Here is an 18,344-nt window from a genome sequence, read left to right as displayed (position 1 = left end):
GTTTCCAAGGATGTAGCATATTGGGTGTACTAGGATGATAGATAAGATCAAATCTTCAACTGGAATCAAATTGCATACAGAGGGGGCTTGCCTCCTCGTTGAGGGAGTGAGAGCATTTGTCCAAATCTTTTTATGGGTGGTTACAACTGCATCTTTGAAAAGTTTTATTTTCAGGGTTATTTTTTTTTAAGTTCCCAAGTTTGGTTGATATTTCAGGCTTTGGCCCAGAAAATGTGATAGTTTGACCTCTCACCATAGATCTTCTGGGTATAACTGACCTGTACAAGCGGATTTACATTATTGGAACTTGGATTTTTCTTTGGGCTATAGTTCATGAACAGTGACTTAAAGAGGCCGAGATAATCATCAGTTGTTTGAAAGATGAGCATTGATGGATGAAGGAGAGTCACCTAGTCCTTCTAAATGGTTCTTAAATTGAAATACTGAGATGGCTAGAAGAACTAGGAATCATGTTTGAGACTATCATGAGGTCATTCACCAAATGGCCCTTTTAAGTCCCTGCTTAGTAATCAACTTTTATTTGTTGGCTTCAATTTGAAAAGAAAGATTGACAGCTGGTGTACTGGAACACTTGAAGACTTTTTTCTACCAATGCAACAAATTCCTTCTTTAATTTTAATTATTTGCCAGCGCTTGTTTTCTTATTAGTTTAGAAATAAATTTCAGTTGTTTGAACGTTCAACAAATTACACCTCAGTCATAAATTTGACTTAAAACATTTGTATAGTCACAGATTGAATTTGGGCTTGCAAAAATGAGAAAAATGCAGGGGCTTTTTCTCCTTTAGGGCTGAGGGGCTGTGCCCCTCTCAACTTCCTACACATCTATAGCAAAAAATAGTAAATAGATCGATTTGTTCAGAAGTGCGATCATAACTAAACAAATCAATGCATTTAAGTGTTGGCTGCTTGTCAAGCCTCGCCCGCCTCGCTTTGAAGCAGGAGACGGAAGCCAGGCAGTAAATCAACTTTCTACACTGTGACGCACCATGCAGGCTGACTGCTCTAAAGCCCTTCATTTCCACTGTGGTCTATGGCAGTATTCACCATAGGCCAGTGACAGTTTTTGCATTATGATTTTGGACGTTAGAGCAGTGGTTCCCAACCTTTTGACTTCTGTGGACTCCCACTTTATCAATACTGGAACCCGGGGACCCCCACTGAATCATTATTGGAAACCTGGGACCTCCCACTCAGTCATTACTGAAAGCTGGGGACCTAATCTGGGAAAATAATTACATTTTCTAAGCAGCCTTGGACACCCAGGGGTCTGCAGACCACAGGTTGGGATCCACTGCTTTAGAGTCTTCAACCCTGTGTGAGGGCAGCAGTCTGTCATTTACAGGCATCGATCCCACCCTTTGTCCATTCGTCACGCATTAGCAGTGGATGTAGGCACATGTGATTTAGTGCCTTGGCTTCGTTAATGCTGTTATAATGCTAATCTTGAGTTTTTTTTTTTTATTGTATCGAGACCCCTTGTCATGCTAACGCCCCCCCACTGTGATAGCCTAGGCCCTGTCTGCAAATCGCTGGCTCCTTTAGAAGTGGAGCATCTGCATTTGTTCCCTCACAAAATTGCTTCAAAAGACGAGCAGGGTTCTTGTTCCCTTGTGAAATTGATCCAAATATCAGACTCAAGCGCAAAAGGAGAAATATGTGCTTACAGTAAACGCACTTATCTGCTTTATGTCTTTAAAACTGGCCAGATCGTCATGCCCTTAGCATTTATTCCAAAAACATGGTTTGATATGCAAACAATGAATGTTAAAAAGTGATTTAGGGCCAGATGTAGCAAATAAAATATTTGCGAGTTGCAAAGTGCGAGTCCATGCGACTCGCAATTTGCAACTCGCAAATTGGTATGCAGTACGGTGTCTCAGACACCGACTGCGACTCGCTATGGGGTCGCAATGACCCACCTCATCAATATTCATGAGGTGGGTCACAAATTGCGGCCCCATAGCAAGTATAGGCACTCGCAAACATGGAGGCCTGCTGTCGTCAGCAGACCTCCATGTTCGTGACTGCTTTCAATAAAGCAGTTTTTTTTTTTTTTTAAGTGTAGCCCGTTTTCCTTAAAGGAAAACGAGCTGCACTTAAAAAAAAAAAACGAAACCTTTTAGTTTCTGTGTTTTTTCAGGGCAGGGAGTGGTCCCTGGGACCACTCCCTGCCCTGAAAAAATATTTTTGGGTCCATTCACAAAGTGGAAGGGGTCCCATGGGGACCCCTTCCAATTTGCGAGTGGGTTACCATCCACTTGAAGTGGATGGTAACTGGGATACGATTTGCGACCACGTACGCGGTCGCAAATGGTATTGCATACCACTACGACTCGCAAATAGGAAGGGAACACCCATTCCTATTTGCGAGTCGGAAATGCATTTTGCGAGTCGGTTCCGACTCGCAAAATGCATTTCTGCATAGCAAAGAGGCATTTGCGCCTCGCAAACTGCGATTTTCGCCGTTTGCGAGGCGCAAATCCTTTGCTACATCTGGCCCGTAGTTCCTTTCTTATTTCACATGTTTTACTCAATGTTGCATTCGCAAATAGAGTTAGCTGTTTCATCATGCTCTGTTTCTGTATTTTTTCGTGCCTTTTATTACTGTTGCATAGTGCACACTTTGACTTGTGCCAGGTGTTTATGAGGGGCTTTGATTGAGAGCGCTGGTGCTAAGGCTGAAGGTAAAGCAAAGTGCCTGTCAGTGTGTTGGCGTCTCTGCAGAGCACACAGAACAATCGTCAAGTATTCCAGTTACAATTGAAATTCATTTTAAATGTGTGTGAAGGGGGTGCACAGTGGTAAAAATATTTAGAAGGCAAAAGCAAATATAGTGCTTAAATGTGAATGAGTGCAGTGTATGTTTGGGGTGGTAAAATGAGGGGTTGTGAGGAAGTGTAATCAGGCGAGAGTGAAAAGAGGGTGCTGAGAGGAGGTTGAAAATGTGCAGATGGATGAGATGTGAAGCGAAAAAGAGCAAACATATCTAACATAAAGCACACATAACTGAAAGTTCTATATTATTTAATTCACAGTCTCACAATTTCAGAATTGAAACATTTCCAGTGTTAATATTTATAAGTAATCATTGTTGTTACTTGTTTATCTTAAAGAGCTAGGAACCACTGAGAAAGCCTACAGTACTGACAAGGTTTAGGTGTATGTCAGTTGTGTTATATTTCTGGATGCAATAACATCTCCGAGAGAAACCAAAATACAGGTCAGGTGGCACACTATGGGAATCACAGAAATTTATTTTGCATGTTCCCTTTTAGGGAGCCCCCACTTTTTCCATCCCACATAAAGACCTGTCTGTACATATTTCTGCATGACTGATTGCAGTCAGCAGATGTGGGTGCTTCCTGCTGCCTGGTTAGAGCATTTTCTTCCAAAGTTGATGCCACATGCAGTGCAAGATACTGGGTAAGCACACACTTTAAAGGGCCTGAAGTTGTTGCAGTGTACAAGTCGCACATTAAAGTAAAAGGTGAACATATTAATGCAGTGAGATATGGGGCAGTTTTTAATGTGCTTAATATTACAAGACTATACATTCCCACTGCTTTATGAAACTTGCTTTCTCACTAAATATGTTTCCTTTCAAATGCACAATTTTTCAATTTTTTTCATTTTTTTCTTGGGAGGAGGACCCACCCTGGACCCCACTATTGCCCAGTGAGCTTGATCACTTCACTTGCTTCATAAAAGTTGTACCCAGACTTTTACACCCCACCACTTTCAATTGTTACCAGCCACCACTGGAAAAATCAAGATCAAAATTGCTTGCCTGTAAAAGGGTGAAGCATAGTGTGCTTTTAAAATAGTACAAAAATTAGTTTTTTGTATAGCTGGGATGTAGGTATTTTACTAAAATCACACTGGAAGTCATTACTGAATTTCATGGCAGGAGCTTGATTTTAATCCATATTTATTTCAGTTCTGCCAATTTAAAATATGATTTCCTGTCCCCTTTGTATTCTTCTGGTTGCAACGGTTTGTTGATATACTGCACCAGAAATGAGTGCCTGCCATGCTTTAAAGGACTCTTCTTTTGCCATTTTCCATCTATATGCTGACAACACTTTAATGTGCATAAGGTTTGGACTGCCACATCTATAAGCCACGCTGTAGACTACAAACAAGTGATGGATGGAATGCTTGAATTAATCTCAGCCACTGGTAATAACTTAGGCGATATCCCAGTCCATTGTTAATTTGCACACTGTGCTACCTCAGCTTGGACCCAGCTATATGCAAATTAGTCTTCACCCTGCTCCAATCAGAACAGTCCAGCCTGAACTGCCAGGCCAGATCCTCCTAAACCGTAACACAAGTAATCATAGGGCCATTTTTACCCTAGTTACGGTTCATCAGCCTAGTATAGCTTGGTTCCAGTGGCACAGGACACATAATCTAAATTATACAATAAAGAGATGAGTGGAATGCGTGAATTAATCTCAGCCACTGGTAATCAGTCGGCTGCATCCTAATTCAACATTATTTTGCACACCATGCAGTCTAAGTTTAGACCCAGCCATGTGCAAATCAGTCTTGACCCTGTTCCAGTGGGAACAGTCCATCCTGAACTGCATGGCTAGGTCCTCGCTGAACTGAAACATAAGCAACCCAGAACTGGTGTTGCTCTTATTACCGAGCACCAGGACGGTATAGCTTGAATTTAAAGTTCGACTACCGCAGCCTTAAACATCACATCTTATAAGTATTTAAAATATCTAGATTTCCCCCCAACTACAGTATATTAAACTTCCAATTGCAAGTCATGTAAGAACAGTCTCTTTTGTATGTCTTTGTACTTCCATTCTGGTGTCTTTTTTTGCATGACCGCTGTACCACAATACAATATCTTTCATCCTTCATAAGTCTTCTTATGATGCTTTGTTGCAAATTTTGAACCACGTCTGTCTTTGAAAATCAACTGAACCAAAATCTCTACAAAAAATTAATTGATACAAAATCCCCAGCATCTTTAATTATGAAACATCATAGCATCAATAAACTTGATAATCAAATATCGGCCAACATTGGCTTCCTTTTTATTACTAGAAATATCTTTACTTTGATTATCACCTGCCAATTCTTCATTCTATGGCCATAGTCCAGGATCATGCTTTCAAATCATACTCCCCACCAACAAAGTAATTTCCACTAGACTTAATGAAATATTTTTTGAATATCTTTGTGTTTCCCATGGAAGCTTTTGAGGCCATATCTCCACTAACTGAAAGGGCACCATGCCTGGAAAAGCTTAATCCTGCCACTTGCATTGTCCATCTGACTCACTGAGCAAATTGGAGAGAAAGCCAGTGCAAAGGGCTTCCTAAATGGCATTAGAAGCTGTTGCTCTCTTTGGACTTTAGTTCATTGCTCACCTCTTCATAGCTTCCGAAGCATCAAACGGCACAATTTTGGATGCTCTGGTAATCTGAGGTGTGACATCGTGCATATGTTTGATTTGGTTACTCTAGAAACCATTAATGGTACTTCCCAGTAGTAAACATATGCTCATTGCAAGTCAACATCGAAGCATTTTAACCTTTATTACATGAAATGCGGTATAGTAGACTTGCCAAAGGTTTGTTCCTGCCAGCAATGTGGCAAAGGTGCCATTGTTGATACCTTTCAGTGCCCCCCACATCCCTGTGCCCCAGTGCCACTGCACGTTCTGCACAATTGATAGCTTACCTCCCCAGTTTTCAGATAGGTCTACATTTAGAGCTCAAGTTAAACCATATCAGAACACATTTTGCATCTCCCAGAATTGAGAGTACCTGCTAGCATGGCATTTTATAAGTCTAATATATTAACAAGCAAGTGGGGCCCTCCAGGCACTTTCTATTTCTATTGAACCATGATCAGCCCGATCAACCAATGTGTTTTGCCTAAAAGAATTGACAGTTCTGTATGCCAAACTATCACCTGCTCTTAAAAGTGTGAATTATGTCTGATCCCATGAGATCAAGATACCTTAACGTTTCAGGTTGATGTACATCTCTTATTGGTTCCTGCTGCCCAGGCTTGTATCATGCATAAGAAGCCTGTTTTGAAAGTCCCGAGACATGCCTTAAAAATGCTATGGCACCAAGCACAGCAGATTCAGGAACACACAAGGGTGAAACTCACCTTTGAGTCAGATAGGATCGTAGTGGGGAAGAGAGACTTTTCAGAGCATGTGAAAACTGAAGTTGTGAGCTGCAAATCCTCAGTTTCTGAATCTGGTCTGCCTTAGAAAGTCTGACCTGAAGTCCAACATTGGAATTATGATGAATGATGAGAAAGCATATGGTTAAAAGCATCCCCCTCAGTAGGCTCTGAATCCCAATTTTCTTCTGCTGAAGCTGGAAGTTGAGTATTCATCCTTGATGCAGGCAGGTTTCTGGCACTAGGGCCCAAACCTGGTCATAATCTTTGGAAACACCACGGTATCAACTTCCATTTTACTTGCCAGGAGATATTTGCCATACCTGAAAATCTCACTTTCCAGGCAGTAATGCCAGACGTTTGTGACGAGATCTGAAAGCATCTTGGAAATTTTACCCCCACTCAGCTAATGTATTTTACTTCCAAAATGTCCATTTCATTTGCACAAGCATTTCAAAGCGGGGGCTCTGCCAGTAGTTAAAAGCAGTGAATGTGCGGTTGCGGTAAATTTATGGATCATTTTCCTGTTTTAGGCACATCAGACGCCCCATCTTAAACAGCTGGCCTCTTGTTTGATTTTCATTTTTGGACTATGTAGTTAATGGTTTTGCCTCTCCAGGCATCTCTGTGCTCTAACCACCATTGTATCTCTAGCATAGATTTCTCAGAGTTTATCCTCTACATAAGTTCGACCATTGTACTTGCCCAAGGACGTTAGTCTCTTAGGGGTCCGATATTGCAAGGAATTGAGAAGATACTTTGTATTGACTTGGGAAGATCTCCTGTTCTTGTAAATTCCCCCTGCTAATTGTGCCCTCTTGCAGTGCCTTTCTCAGCTACTTCTTGGAGATTTTCATCTAGGCAACCAGGAGTTGGAAAGTGGAATGTGATGTTGAATCTGGTGACAAGCCCAAATCTCTAGGGTTTTCTTGGGCTCCAGATTCAACTTGTTTTTACTGAAATCATACTGTAGATTCCTAAGAGGATTTCCCACCACTGTCACCTGGGAACAGAGGAGGTCTTGTTTATGCACCAGTAAAAGTTGTGTCATCCAGTTAAATGATTCTCGTTCCTACTATCCTCAAGTACACTACTGTAAGCTTAAGGTTTCATAGTGTTTTAGAGTAGCCAGAGTGAAGAACAGTGAACTTACAAAACTGACTCTGCCAAGCAGATTGAATAAAATTGCCTATCGGACCCCAGTTGGCGGGACAGTAGGGCAGAAAAGGGCTATTAGGCCCCAACTCTGGTGGTTGAGGTTGTTTTTTCTACCGTGTGTTAGGATATGCCTTACTATTGCTCTTCATTGTACACCCTTCACACACTTTACTTTCAGGTTAGCTGTGGCAGTCAGTTAAAGGCTTCTAATTGAAGTATTGTGAGGACAAAGTTCGCAGAACTCGACAGTCAACCAACAAACAAACAGTAAAATATTGTCTAGCCTAGTTTGCATTTTAACCGCAGAATTAAGGTTTTCAGTTACAGTGTTTTATTTCGGTTTGCGTGTTTCAGTGCGATATTATGGCCTTTTGGTACCCTGCCCTGCTATTGGAGTTTCTTATTGTCTGCATCCCCTGATATATAGCATAGCATTAGGCATGGATTAGGCAATGATGCAGTTCATTCAAGAAAACCCCAAAGTTTTTATGTCTCAAAGGTGTTGCCTTTGCCATGTCTTTTTAGTCGGACTATTGACAGGTACCCCTGTCTTGGTCGTGATTGGAATAGTGGTATATTTTCTCAAAATGAAATAGCATGCTTTTCCACACAGTCTAAAGGTTGGGATACAGGGCGGCCATGCTGGACAAGAACATTCTCTTTAAAATTTCAAATGCTTTAACATGAATCTGTCACCCCTTCTTAAATTTAACCTTAAAGTTAATCAGCCTGTTATAATTTTCGCATGTTCCTGTGTGACCTGTGAGTGTCATTCCCTCTGGGCAAGGGCTACAGATGTACACATTGTGAATAGTTAATGAAAGCATTTGCAAAACTGCTGTGTTATTGTTGATATGGCTCACTGAACCAAGTTAAGAAAATATTCAAGGTCTTGTGAAAGTTCGTAATCTGTCGCATACATAGTGTGCTCCTCTTCCACATAGGCACCGTGCTTGAATAAAGCATTAACCTCTGGTTGCCATGAAAACACTGAGCCTCTTGCTCATGGTGAAGTCAGGTGAATCTAGTCTGCCGCTAAGATTTGGGAGGGTGTAGTTCCAGGGGCAAGGGTTAGAGAAGGCTTTGCTGACATGAAACAGAAGATTTGAGTGCCACTGTAAGCGGAGCATCTGCTAGAAGATGGTGGTGTGTGGGTGAACAGCTGCAAGAGTTGAGCAAGGACCCAGTTTTCTGTGCACGCACAGTGCTTCACAGTAAGCCAGCCTGATAGTTCATGCCCTCTTTCATTTCACTAGTGTGGCTGAAGCTCTAAGGTGGTGTCTGGGGGCACATGATGTGCTGAAACCTGCTTATGGGGTTGACAGAGCAGACCTCAGTGTCATGCTGCCACCACACTCACTACTATGGCAGAGGCTGAGGAAATACACTCTCAGAATAATGGCATGACACATCATTATTAAACAGTTTACACCGAGCATTTCTAATAATGATAGAATTATAGATAGTTAACAGTGAATTACGGGGCTATTTTTCACCGGGTTATGAGTGATATCAAGTATCGAGTGAAGCTCGAGTTGTCTGTCAGTCAGAACCCGAGGTGAAAAACATCTCCGTAATTCTCTTTTGATTCATCCATTGTTTTATGCTATATCTGGCACCCAAAATCATCCTCCCCTGCTTTTAACTGCTACGCAGTAACAGAGAAGTAATGGGGGTGCCATATATAACTTGGCCTCTGTTATGTATCCTTGTCCAAAATGTAAAAAAAAAAATACTTAACTGCCATCCTTGACCAACCCCCACCACCTTCCCTGCCTTCCTTCCTCCTCCTGCATCTGTGCTTTCTGCATTCAGTCAAAGCAGACACACAGAGCTGTGCTACGGGCTCTCTGAGATCCCAGTAGTCTGGCCTTTAATGCCTTTATGACATCACAACAGTGAGTAGCCAGTTTTGTTAACAACCTTTGCTGTGTCATAGCAGTGGGTTGTGAAATTCAGAAACTGTAATAAACAATAGAGGCTCTCGACGAGAGCCATACATATCAGTATGATCATGAACTGGCAACAGTAAGATTGCATAGCACATTCACAATTATCTGCAGCCACATTATGAAAATTAACTGACTTTTGGGAAAGGGAATATAAAAAGAACCTATGTGGTTTCTGAGCAGCAGAGAAAGAAACCAAAGTGGTGGCTCGAAGAGACAAACTAAACTGTTCTTGGGTATTTTTTAATGGAATGTCCTGTTTGTAGTCCTTTTCCAGAAGTCATTGGAATTGTAGTTGTTTAAATATGTGTACGATGTGTTTTATGACTGCTGCTTCAGAACAGTAAAAGGGAGATGAAGTAATCCTTGCTTTTTGTCCTGCTGTAGAATTCGGGTCTTGCTTCGCTCTCTGGAATATAATATTCAACATTCTGAAATTCCTTGTCATTGAACCATGTTCCTTGTACCTAATTAGAACTTCCAGTTCAAACACTTTAGTAAATAGATCTGTGTGGAATAAATGGATGATGCTGCTCAAACATGATAGATGAAGGTATTAACAGCCTGTAGTCAGCTTCAGTTAACCTGAGCAGAATCTCATTTCCATTCCTCCAACAGAGGAGTCTGATGCTACAAGTTTAGTTTGAAGTACTCCTGAAGATTAATAAGTGTTTGTCATCGTTGAGTCTTCTCCCTTCCTGCTTTGCCATAGAAACCTTTTTCATGACATTGACATTACAGTGTTTTCTTTAAGTGCATAAAATATCTTTATAAGTGGAAGCTTAGCAGAGAATTTCACAAACCCCCTTACTAACCCTAAGACTACATCTTGACAGTAGTCTAATACAGGGTTCTCCAATGTTGGTCCTGGAGGGCCGGATCCATGTCGGATTTTTAGCAAATCCACACTTAAATAAATGTAGTTTTCTTTAAAATCTGGCATGGATCCGGCCAACATTGGAGAACCCTGGTCTAATATATGCAAAAGACTTGTTCAGACAATATAAGCAAACTACCACATCTGCTTTGCCTCTGCATTAAGCAGTTTGTATGTTGATACTCAGAGGCTTTTAGGATGTGTGTAATTTGTATTTAAAGTGTATATACCAAAAGTGTATTCTTTGGGGCATCTCTGTTAAATCTTTAGTGCTGTCTTTGGTCAGAATTCAAACTAATAATGAAATTGTCAGCACTGATGCGCCCTTCAGACTATGTTGGCTTTGATCTTTTTTTCTTTTTAATTGAGGGTACTTATGCAACTTGTACTACTTATGTTTTTTACTGAAACCGTCAAGCCTTCTTGTCAGCAATGTAGGTAATCATCAATTATTAATTTTGTGAAAAATAAGTAAAATCAATTGGTAATACACTACAGTGTCATGTTGGATGTCCTGCCTGTAGGTTTATCTGCATCTGCAGCTTTCATTACGTTTCAGTCTCTTGTGCAGCTGATGATTTGCAAGTCAATCTGCTACTTTGTTTACTTTCTTGGCTCTTAAACTGTTTGATGCTCTTGGTACTCAGCTGGACAAAAACTTAAGAGTGCTTTCAAATACCTTAACATACTTTCATTGTTCTCAAAACATTCACTTCAGCTTTCCCCTTCACCTGCTAAATTGTTCTTTAGATGTCAAGTCCTTGAGGGCGGGTGCATTTTAACTTACAACTCCTAAAACCTGAGTGGCAGTCTTACCCCATAATGTGGAGTGATCTAAACAATTTTGTTAACATACTTCCATCAGGGATCAGTGGGTTTTTGACATTAAGTGTGATTATTCAGTAGGCAGTCTATCTGGGATCAGTTTCACTGTATTGGCATCATGCCTAGTGAAGTATTAGGATTTACTAGACAAACTCCTCCTTTTCATAAAATAATCCATATCTAAGGTGTTGGGTGAAGGAGAGTAAAGAGGCTTTATTTTGTACTATTTTTGGTAAATTATGGAGAAATTGTTACTCTTCTAGTTATTTACAATGTATTTTCCCATCAGTTCGCAAAGACCTGTTTGTGTAGTGTCTTTGCTGGTCCCATTCATACTTCTCACCAGAGGTTTCTGAGGAGTGCTTTTCAGGGCCACCATTTCCATTTTAAAACGTTGCCTTTCCTCCTTTTTTTGCTTTCGGTGTACTTGCAAAGCTTTTGACTCTGCTGGCTGGAGTGTGGCACAGTTTGGGTGATCTGGTTCATTACTCTCAAGAAACGCAGCAAGACAATAACGATCAATGTTTACTTCTTAATTTTAAGAACTTTCCCATGTATTTGATTTAGTCCCTGGTATTTTTGAGAGATCTAATTTACACAGGCTTCGGATCCTAGATATGGTTGCAAACTGCCATCTCATATATAGTCGATCTCCTGCTGTAACAGTGTGCTTGTTCTTATCTTTTTACAAAGCTGAGGATGTACAACATATGGCAGTAGTTATGTTAGTCCTTCTTCTTCTTGCTCTTGAAACCTCCGGTTTGGTACACGCTGGACCTGTGACATTTCTGTAATTTCTGATTACCAGTGCTCTCATTCAGGATTTGATGCCAGAACCTCTGCTAGCAGAAATCGTCTTTGGGATGATTCTATATTTCCAACAGAGATTCTGAAATTCTAGTCAATGACCCGCGAAGATATTTGCTGAAGATATGAAAGAGACCATTCTTCAAACTGAAGGCAGCTGGTTTTATTCCTTCATCTAATCAAACAATTCCCTTCTCAGTCCGTGTTTTTATAAGAATGTTCTCCCACAAGAACAATTCTTATTCCTGTTGATGCGGAGAAACCCTAGCTATATTTTAGTCACAAGAGACTAGATGGTGGATTTCACACACTAGGCCGATGAACCGAACCAAATCTGCTTTAAAGAAAATGTCATAAACATCACATATATCATATGATAATCAAGTCAACTTCAATAACCACACCAGTTTATTAAGAAGTTATTATTTATTTCCCTATATTAACAACGCTAAGGTCATGAAAATAATTCTCAAGCACAAATGATACATATAGAGAAACAACAAGTGCTGATTCAAACTCCAGATATATCTTAATTTAATCAATGCAAAAATACAAATGATCTCAATGGTTATTACACAAAACCATAGCAAAAAGATCTGAGCAAGAGAAATTTAATACATCTGATAATGATACGACACAAATATCAATGATTATTCATGAGCATAAGAATAACACCTCACTAACCACTAACTAGCATCAACATGTTGGGATTCATGTAAAGGTTTTAGTTACACAAATTTAGAAAACATCTAACTATGATGCTATAAAAATAGGCAGCAATAAATAAATATTTGCAGCTCGTACCTGAAAAACAAAAGACAAATAACAATTTACTGCTCATACATTTACCAAATCAGTACGATAACCAGCAAAGACATCTACTTCGTCAGTGGGACTGCAACATCAGGCAACAGCATCAGGACAGGAACAGGAATAAGGGTAGGGGTGGTGATTTAGAATTCGGACTATAAGATACACTAAGCCATCTAAGCATAGGTTCAGTATTGAACAGACATAAACTAATAAAGAACTAAAATGTCAATAGACTATCTGGAAAACATGAAATGTCAAAGTGACAGATCATAAAATAATAGAATTTTTAGAACTCAGGATACATGGAAATCCCAAAGAAGAATGAACAAATGAACCCATGATCAATGGTGACTGATCATTAAATGAAACTTTGTTAAATGAAAATTATTGGATAAAGCATGAGGTGAGAAAGTTATGGCCATTCAGAACATTAACAGATAACAAAACTATACAATTTGTATTTTCCAAGCTCTTCTGTTTACTGTTAATTCATTGATGAAATCTAAACTAATACATTTGCATCCTGCATTTCCTGCATTGGATCCATTGTTTTCACTCCACCGAAATACGAAGTCACAGGAAAACGATTACAAAATATGTTACCACACCATTTCTTTTCCCTCGAGGAAAGACATATGAGTTAGAAACATAACTAGAAACAATGAAGTCAGTCAGACTACGGAAGACACTAAAAACATTTTATACAGCTGCATTGCACAGTGACCTTGCATCTGTTTCTACTTCAATACAGCAGAGGCCACTAAATACACATTTAATTCTGACATTTATTTTAGTTAAGAAACACTCTTTTGTAAAGACAAAATAATTTCATCAGCTCAAGTTAGCATTGACAAAATATATGCCTTACATAAGATGGTGGCCATTTAGTTAGTCACAATTCTCATAAACACAATATTATTATTATTTATTCACACAATAATCTGTAAGTATAATTACATAAAGACTAAGCATTTATCAAGAAAATTGCAGCTGTCACAATTTCTCCTCTGAGTATATATGTCATCACACAAAAACCCAAAATACATTTATTTATTTCATTTCATAATTCAGAATCTTGATTCATTCACTTTTTTTTATAAATGTTCTTTCTCCTTGAATTCCTCCCATAAAATCTTTCCATTTGAACATCTACCCTCCTCCGATTCTTTTCAGATCTTCTTCTTTTAATTATTTGTAATATTCTATATATTTCCCAAATTCCAATTAGACAAAACACAATATCGAAACGCATTTGACTAATTTTCATCTAATACCTTCTCCCAAGTTGCCAAGCCAATTTCCCACTGAAGCAATTCCCTTGCCAGCATGTTCCCCAAATAGTAGTTTCAGTTAATTCTTTTAAGTCTGTTTTATCTTTTGTTAAATTATTAATCAAACCTCTAACTAATTTACTAGTAAAAACTAGTATGAACAACAGTGACAAGGACCAAGTAATTTGCAAACTCCGCCCTCTTATGCTAAAAAAATATCTAACGCAAGCCCGTTCTGAAGAGCTATTGCTCTTGTAGCAGCCATTTTAGTAACTAAGAGGAGAATAGCTCCTGAATAATCCATTAACGTGTTATCCACAACTGTAGACAACTTTTGTATTTTTATTGAATTCAGAGCAACCCCCACTGAAGGAATTATGGCTCCAAATATGTCTCTCACAATGCTAGAAACTGAATCTCGCTTGTGTCTCGTTTGAATTTCAGTAAATTTAGGAAACTTACTTAGGTCTTCCAGCTGGTACATTTTCGAAAAGACTATTCCCAAATAACATGAGCATGCCATCTTCTAGGAAGGCGATAATAAGCATTCTTCCCACAAATATAACATTCTCCAGGCACTGGAGGATCCTGACCATTTAACATAAAATTCCATTTACTCTGAAACAAAAACACGTCTACATTCACTCGTACCCGTATATATTCTATCAAAGTAACTTTGTGGCCTATATATACAAAGCTTTCCTACATGTTGCGCATCCAGTGCTAACTTCCCTTGTTTAGTGATGTCAGTGTGAGCATGATTAATCCCAGGTCTATGGTGAACCATTCCCTTATCTATCTTAGCTTTGATTGCTCTTCTCCTGTCTTCTGTGTTATCTAGAAACTTCTTTTCTACGAGTGAAAGTAAATAGGTAAGGTTATTGCGGTGTGCTAAAGCAGTCCCAAATGTTAATGTAGGTTCAACGAAACCTCTTACTCTTACAGCTCTGTGAACTCCCCCGGGTATCTGGTTTCCAGAAATGTCTGGGTTTGGGAGGTTTCCCTATAGGATCACTGAGCCCAGGACCAAAAACGCAGGTGCCTGTCTTACAAAACCAGGTTGTTGTGTGATATATAATTTTGATGTCTCCACAATACGATTTGGGCAGTGGAATTTGGGGCTGAACTAAATTGGGAAGCTCCCAAGAGGGCACTCTTTGTGTGATTGCCGCCACATGCACCTGCTCTTTGGGTTGGGCTAACCTGCTGTTGTCCCACTGCACAGACTGTGCATGCGAAGGGACAGCAGGACTGTCCTCATCACCTCCCTTAGAATCACTGAAAGAGGAGTTGTCAGATGGGGCATCGACGACTGAAAAATCACTCCCAGATTCTGTGCCATTATCCTACCGCTCAATTGCTGTCTCAGTATCTGCTGTCTCAGTCTCCAATCCTACGTCAGAGCTGTCCTCTATAACCCAAGTTAGGGCTTGAGCAGCAGTCATCCAACGAGACGTGGTCTCTGCTACTGGTTAAACTCTTGCTCTAAAGCACTAGCCTACGTAGACAGTCACAAAATTGCTGGTGGGTGTGTGTGTGTGTGTGTGAAATGCGTGCAATAGTGAAGATCACCCCACCCTCGCTTCTTCCCTCAATCAGCACGTTCTCTCAACACACTGAAAAAAAGACACACTATTACTTCACCTTGTCACATACCAGTCGTCACAGTCTTTAGCAACTCTGGCGCCCAGTCCGACAATCATTATTGGTGCTCCCACTCCCATGACCTTCTCCTCTGATTCCCTCACTACCACCCAGCAAAAGAGCCCTTCATCTCTCCATAGCCCCCCTCGCACATGCATTAAATTTTTATTATAGCACAGGTAATGGCTGGCTTTACTAATCCACTCAACTATTCATATAAAATACAGATTTGATCTTTTCAATAGGCATCTAAACCTTCTGCCCTACTTTATGGCATCAAACTGCCACTAGACAAACATCAGATCCTTTTCTAGCAGAATCAAAATCACAAGAGTTTGCTTTACTTTTTGAATGCTGGCTAAAAGCTACAGTTGAAACGCGTCAGTTACGGTATGTGCATTGCTTTGAAGGCGCAAGCTGCAAGAGAACTGGTGGCGAATATGTGTATATATATATATATATATATATATATATATAAGAGATGACTTTTATATGTGGGTGTGGTTTCCCTGGTGGCTGATCGCACACGCATTAACAAAAGTGATCTCCCTATATATGTATATCTATATATAGATGTATCTATCTATCTATCTATCTATCTATCTATCTATCTATCTATCTATCTATCTATATATATATATAGATATAGATATATCTATCCATATATATGTATATCTATATATAGATACATAGATCTGTATATATAGATAGATATTTTTTAATAGCTGTATGGTTTCCCGGGGGGGGGGGCGATTGTGGCCCCCAGGTTAACCATACAGCTATTTAAAGAAAATTGCCCCCACAGGGGGTCAACCCTGCTCACGGGCGACCCCCTGTCAGTTTCTTAAAAAAAAAATATATATATATATATTTATATATATTAACCCCAGGGGCTGGATCGCACCCCCCCACCCCCACCCCCACGGGTAAACTAACATTTATTTAAAAAATAATATGCCCCTGGGGGTGGGGTGGTTTCAGAGGGGGCCGACACTCTCTCTCTCCCCACCCCCCCCCCAGTAAAATCCCTGGAGTCTAGTGGGGTTTCCAGGCTGTCCACAGCCACAAAACCATTTCAGGAAGGCCTCGTTTGAAAGGGGAGAATCTCCCCTTTCAAACGAGGCCTTCCAAAATGGTGGGGAGGCCCTTTTGGGCCGTTTTCCCCACCGGAGCAGAAAGCATCCTTACCTGCTGCTTCCTGCTCCGGTGGGGAAAACAAAGTGTGATGTCAGCGTGCCGTCACAGACGGGTGGGCGGGGTGCGGAGACACAGAAGCTCTTAAGTGTTTCCCAAGAGGGTATTAAATAAAAAAAAACTCCCTGGCGTCGGCCACTGGTTGAGACCCGCACCAATGGGTCATATCACAAGAACGAATGTATGTCGGAACAACGCATGCTGGAACCACACATGCCTGAACAACGCGATCGGAACAACAACCGCATTACCACTAATGCCTTTACCACTAATGCCTTAACAACGATTTTTCGTTGTAAAGGCATTCCTGGTAAAGGCATGCGTGGAATGGCATGCATGGTTCCAGCATGTAACCCTCTTGACCGCCACCCCTAAAACTACCCGACCCTCCACCCCACCCCTAAAACCTAAACTACCCCAACCCCCCACCCCACCCCACCCCTACAACTACTGCGACCCCCGCCCCTAAAACTACCTGAACCCTCCACCCCGCCCCTAAAACTACCACTGCTCCCCTCCTACCTCTGCCCTTAATACCACCCCAACCTCCCAACCCGCCCCTAAAATTACAGCAACCTCCCAATCCCCCCTAAAACCTTAACTACCTCAACCCCCCTAAAACTACCTGCGACCCCCACCCCTAAAATTACTCCGACACCCCGACACTGCCCCTAAAAATTTAAATTACCCCCACCCCTAAAACTACCCTCTAACCGTACCCCAGCCCACTTACTTGACCGCGTCCTCTCCGATCCAGAGTTTGTTTTCTCTGCCTTTACCACGCATGTTTGTTGTTCTGGATATGTGTGGTCAAGGAAGAGGAAAACAGGGACATTGTTCAGGAAAGCATTGTTCCGCTTTCGTGGACATCGACCTTTGTTATTTCTGCTTCGTTCTTCAAGCTGCTCCCCCACAAGAAAATCACATTGAGAGCTTACATATTGACAACAAGATTCAAGAATATCATCCACAGTTTGCAGGTGAGGAAAAGGCCTGTCCTACTCTAATAGTAAAAGCATCAAGATCAGTCAAGGGGCTACAGTCACAGAATGTCTAAACCAATCATCCAAATGTATTTCATGCTTAACATGCCCCAAGACATGTACAATTAAAATTGTGTATTTGTAACAGGTGGCATCCAAACGCAATACAACTTTATCCTCATGTCTAAATATTTGGTCATTTTGATTTAAAAAAAAAAAAAAGTCACGCAATCAGTATTCAGATCTATTAATGGAAGTAGTTTCCAACCCCCTGCAATAATTTCGTTTTCATTTCCATCACTAGGGACTATGGAGAGGGCAGTGGCTGGCTTGGTGTATGAGAGGTGGTCTTTGATTTGTGTGCAAGCATTACTTTTGCTGTCCTTAGTAACTCTATAGTCCGGGAGCTTATAAGGAAGTAAAATATCTAGTATTTGGAGTCTTCTGTGGGTGGTCTCAGGAGAAAATTCAAGCATGAGCAGTGTGCTGAAGTCCTTAGCGTATTCTAGAATCCTTTGTGCCATGTGGCATGTTGCCATCAAGATCACAATCTCTCAAGGAGGTTAAGTGAAATTATGGAAAATGTTGTTCTGATGCCTAAGCTAGTTTTGCCCCATGACCAAAATGAAATATTTTACAAT

At 40.6% G+C, this 18,344-nt stretch overlaps 1 protein-coding gene across 1 annotated transcript in view; it reads left to right on the top strand.

Moving 5' to 3' along the window:
- The window catches only part of FBXL4 (F-box and leucine rich repeat protein 4), a 207,489-nt gene that overhangs the window by 111,489 nt on the left and 77,656 nt on the right, over nt 1-18,344 (top strand). The window lies entirely within an intron of this gene.

The sequence above is a fragment of the Pleurodeles waltl genome, chromosome 5, assembly GCF_031143425.1.
Source record: "Pleurodeles waltl isolate 20211129_DDA chromosome 5, aPleWal1.hap1.20221129, whole genome shotgun sequence".
Lineage (NCBI taxonomy): Eukaryota > Metazoa > Chordata > Amphibia > Caudata > Salamandridae > Pleurodeles > Pleurodeles waltl.
Note: the sequence above shows the minus strand (reverse complement) of the source record. Positions and strands in the feature narration are given on the sequence as shown.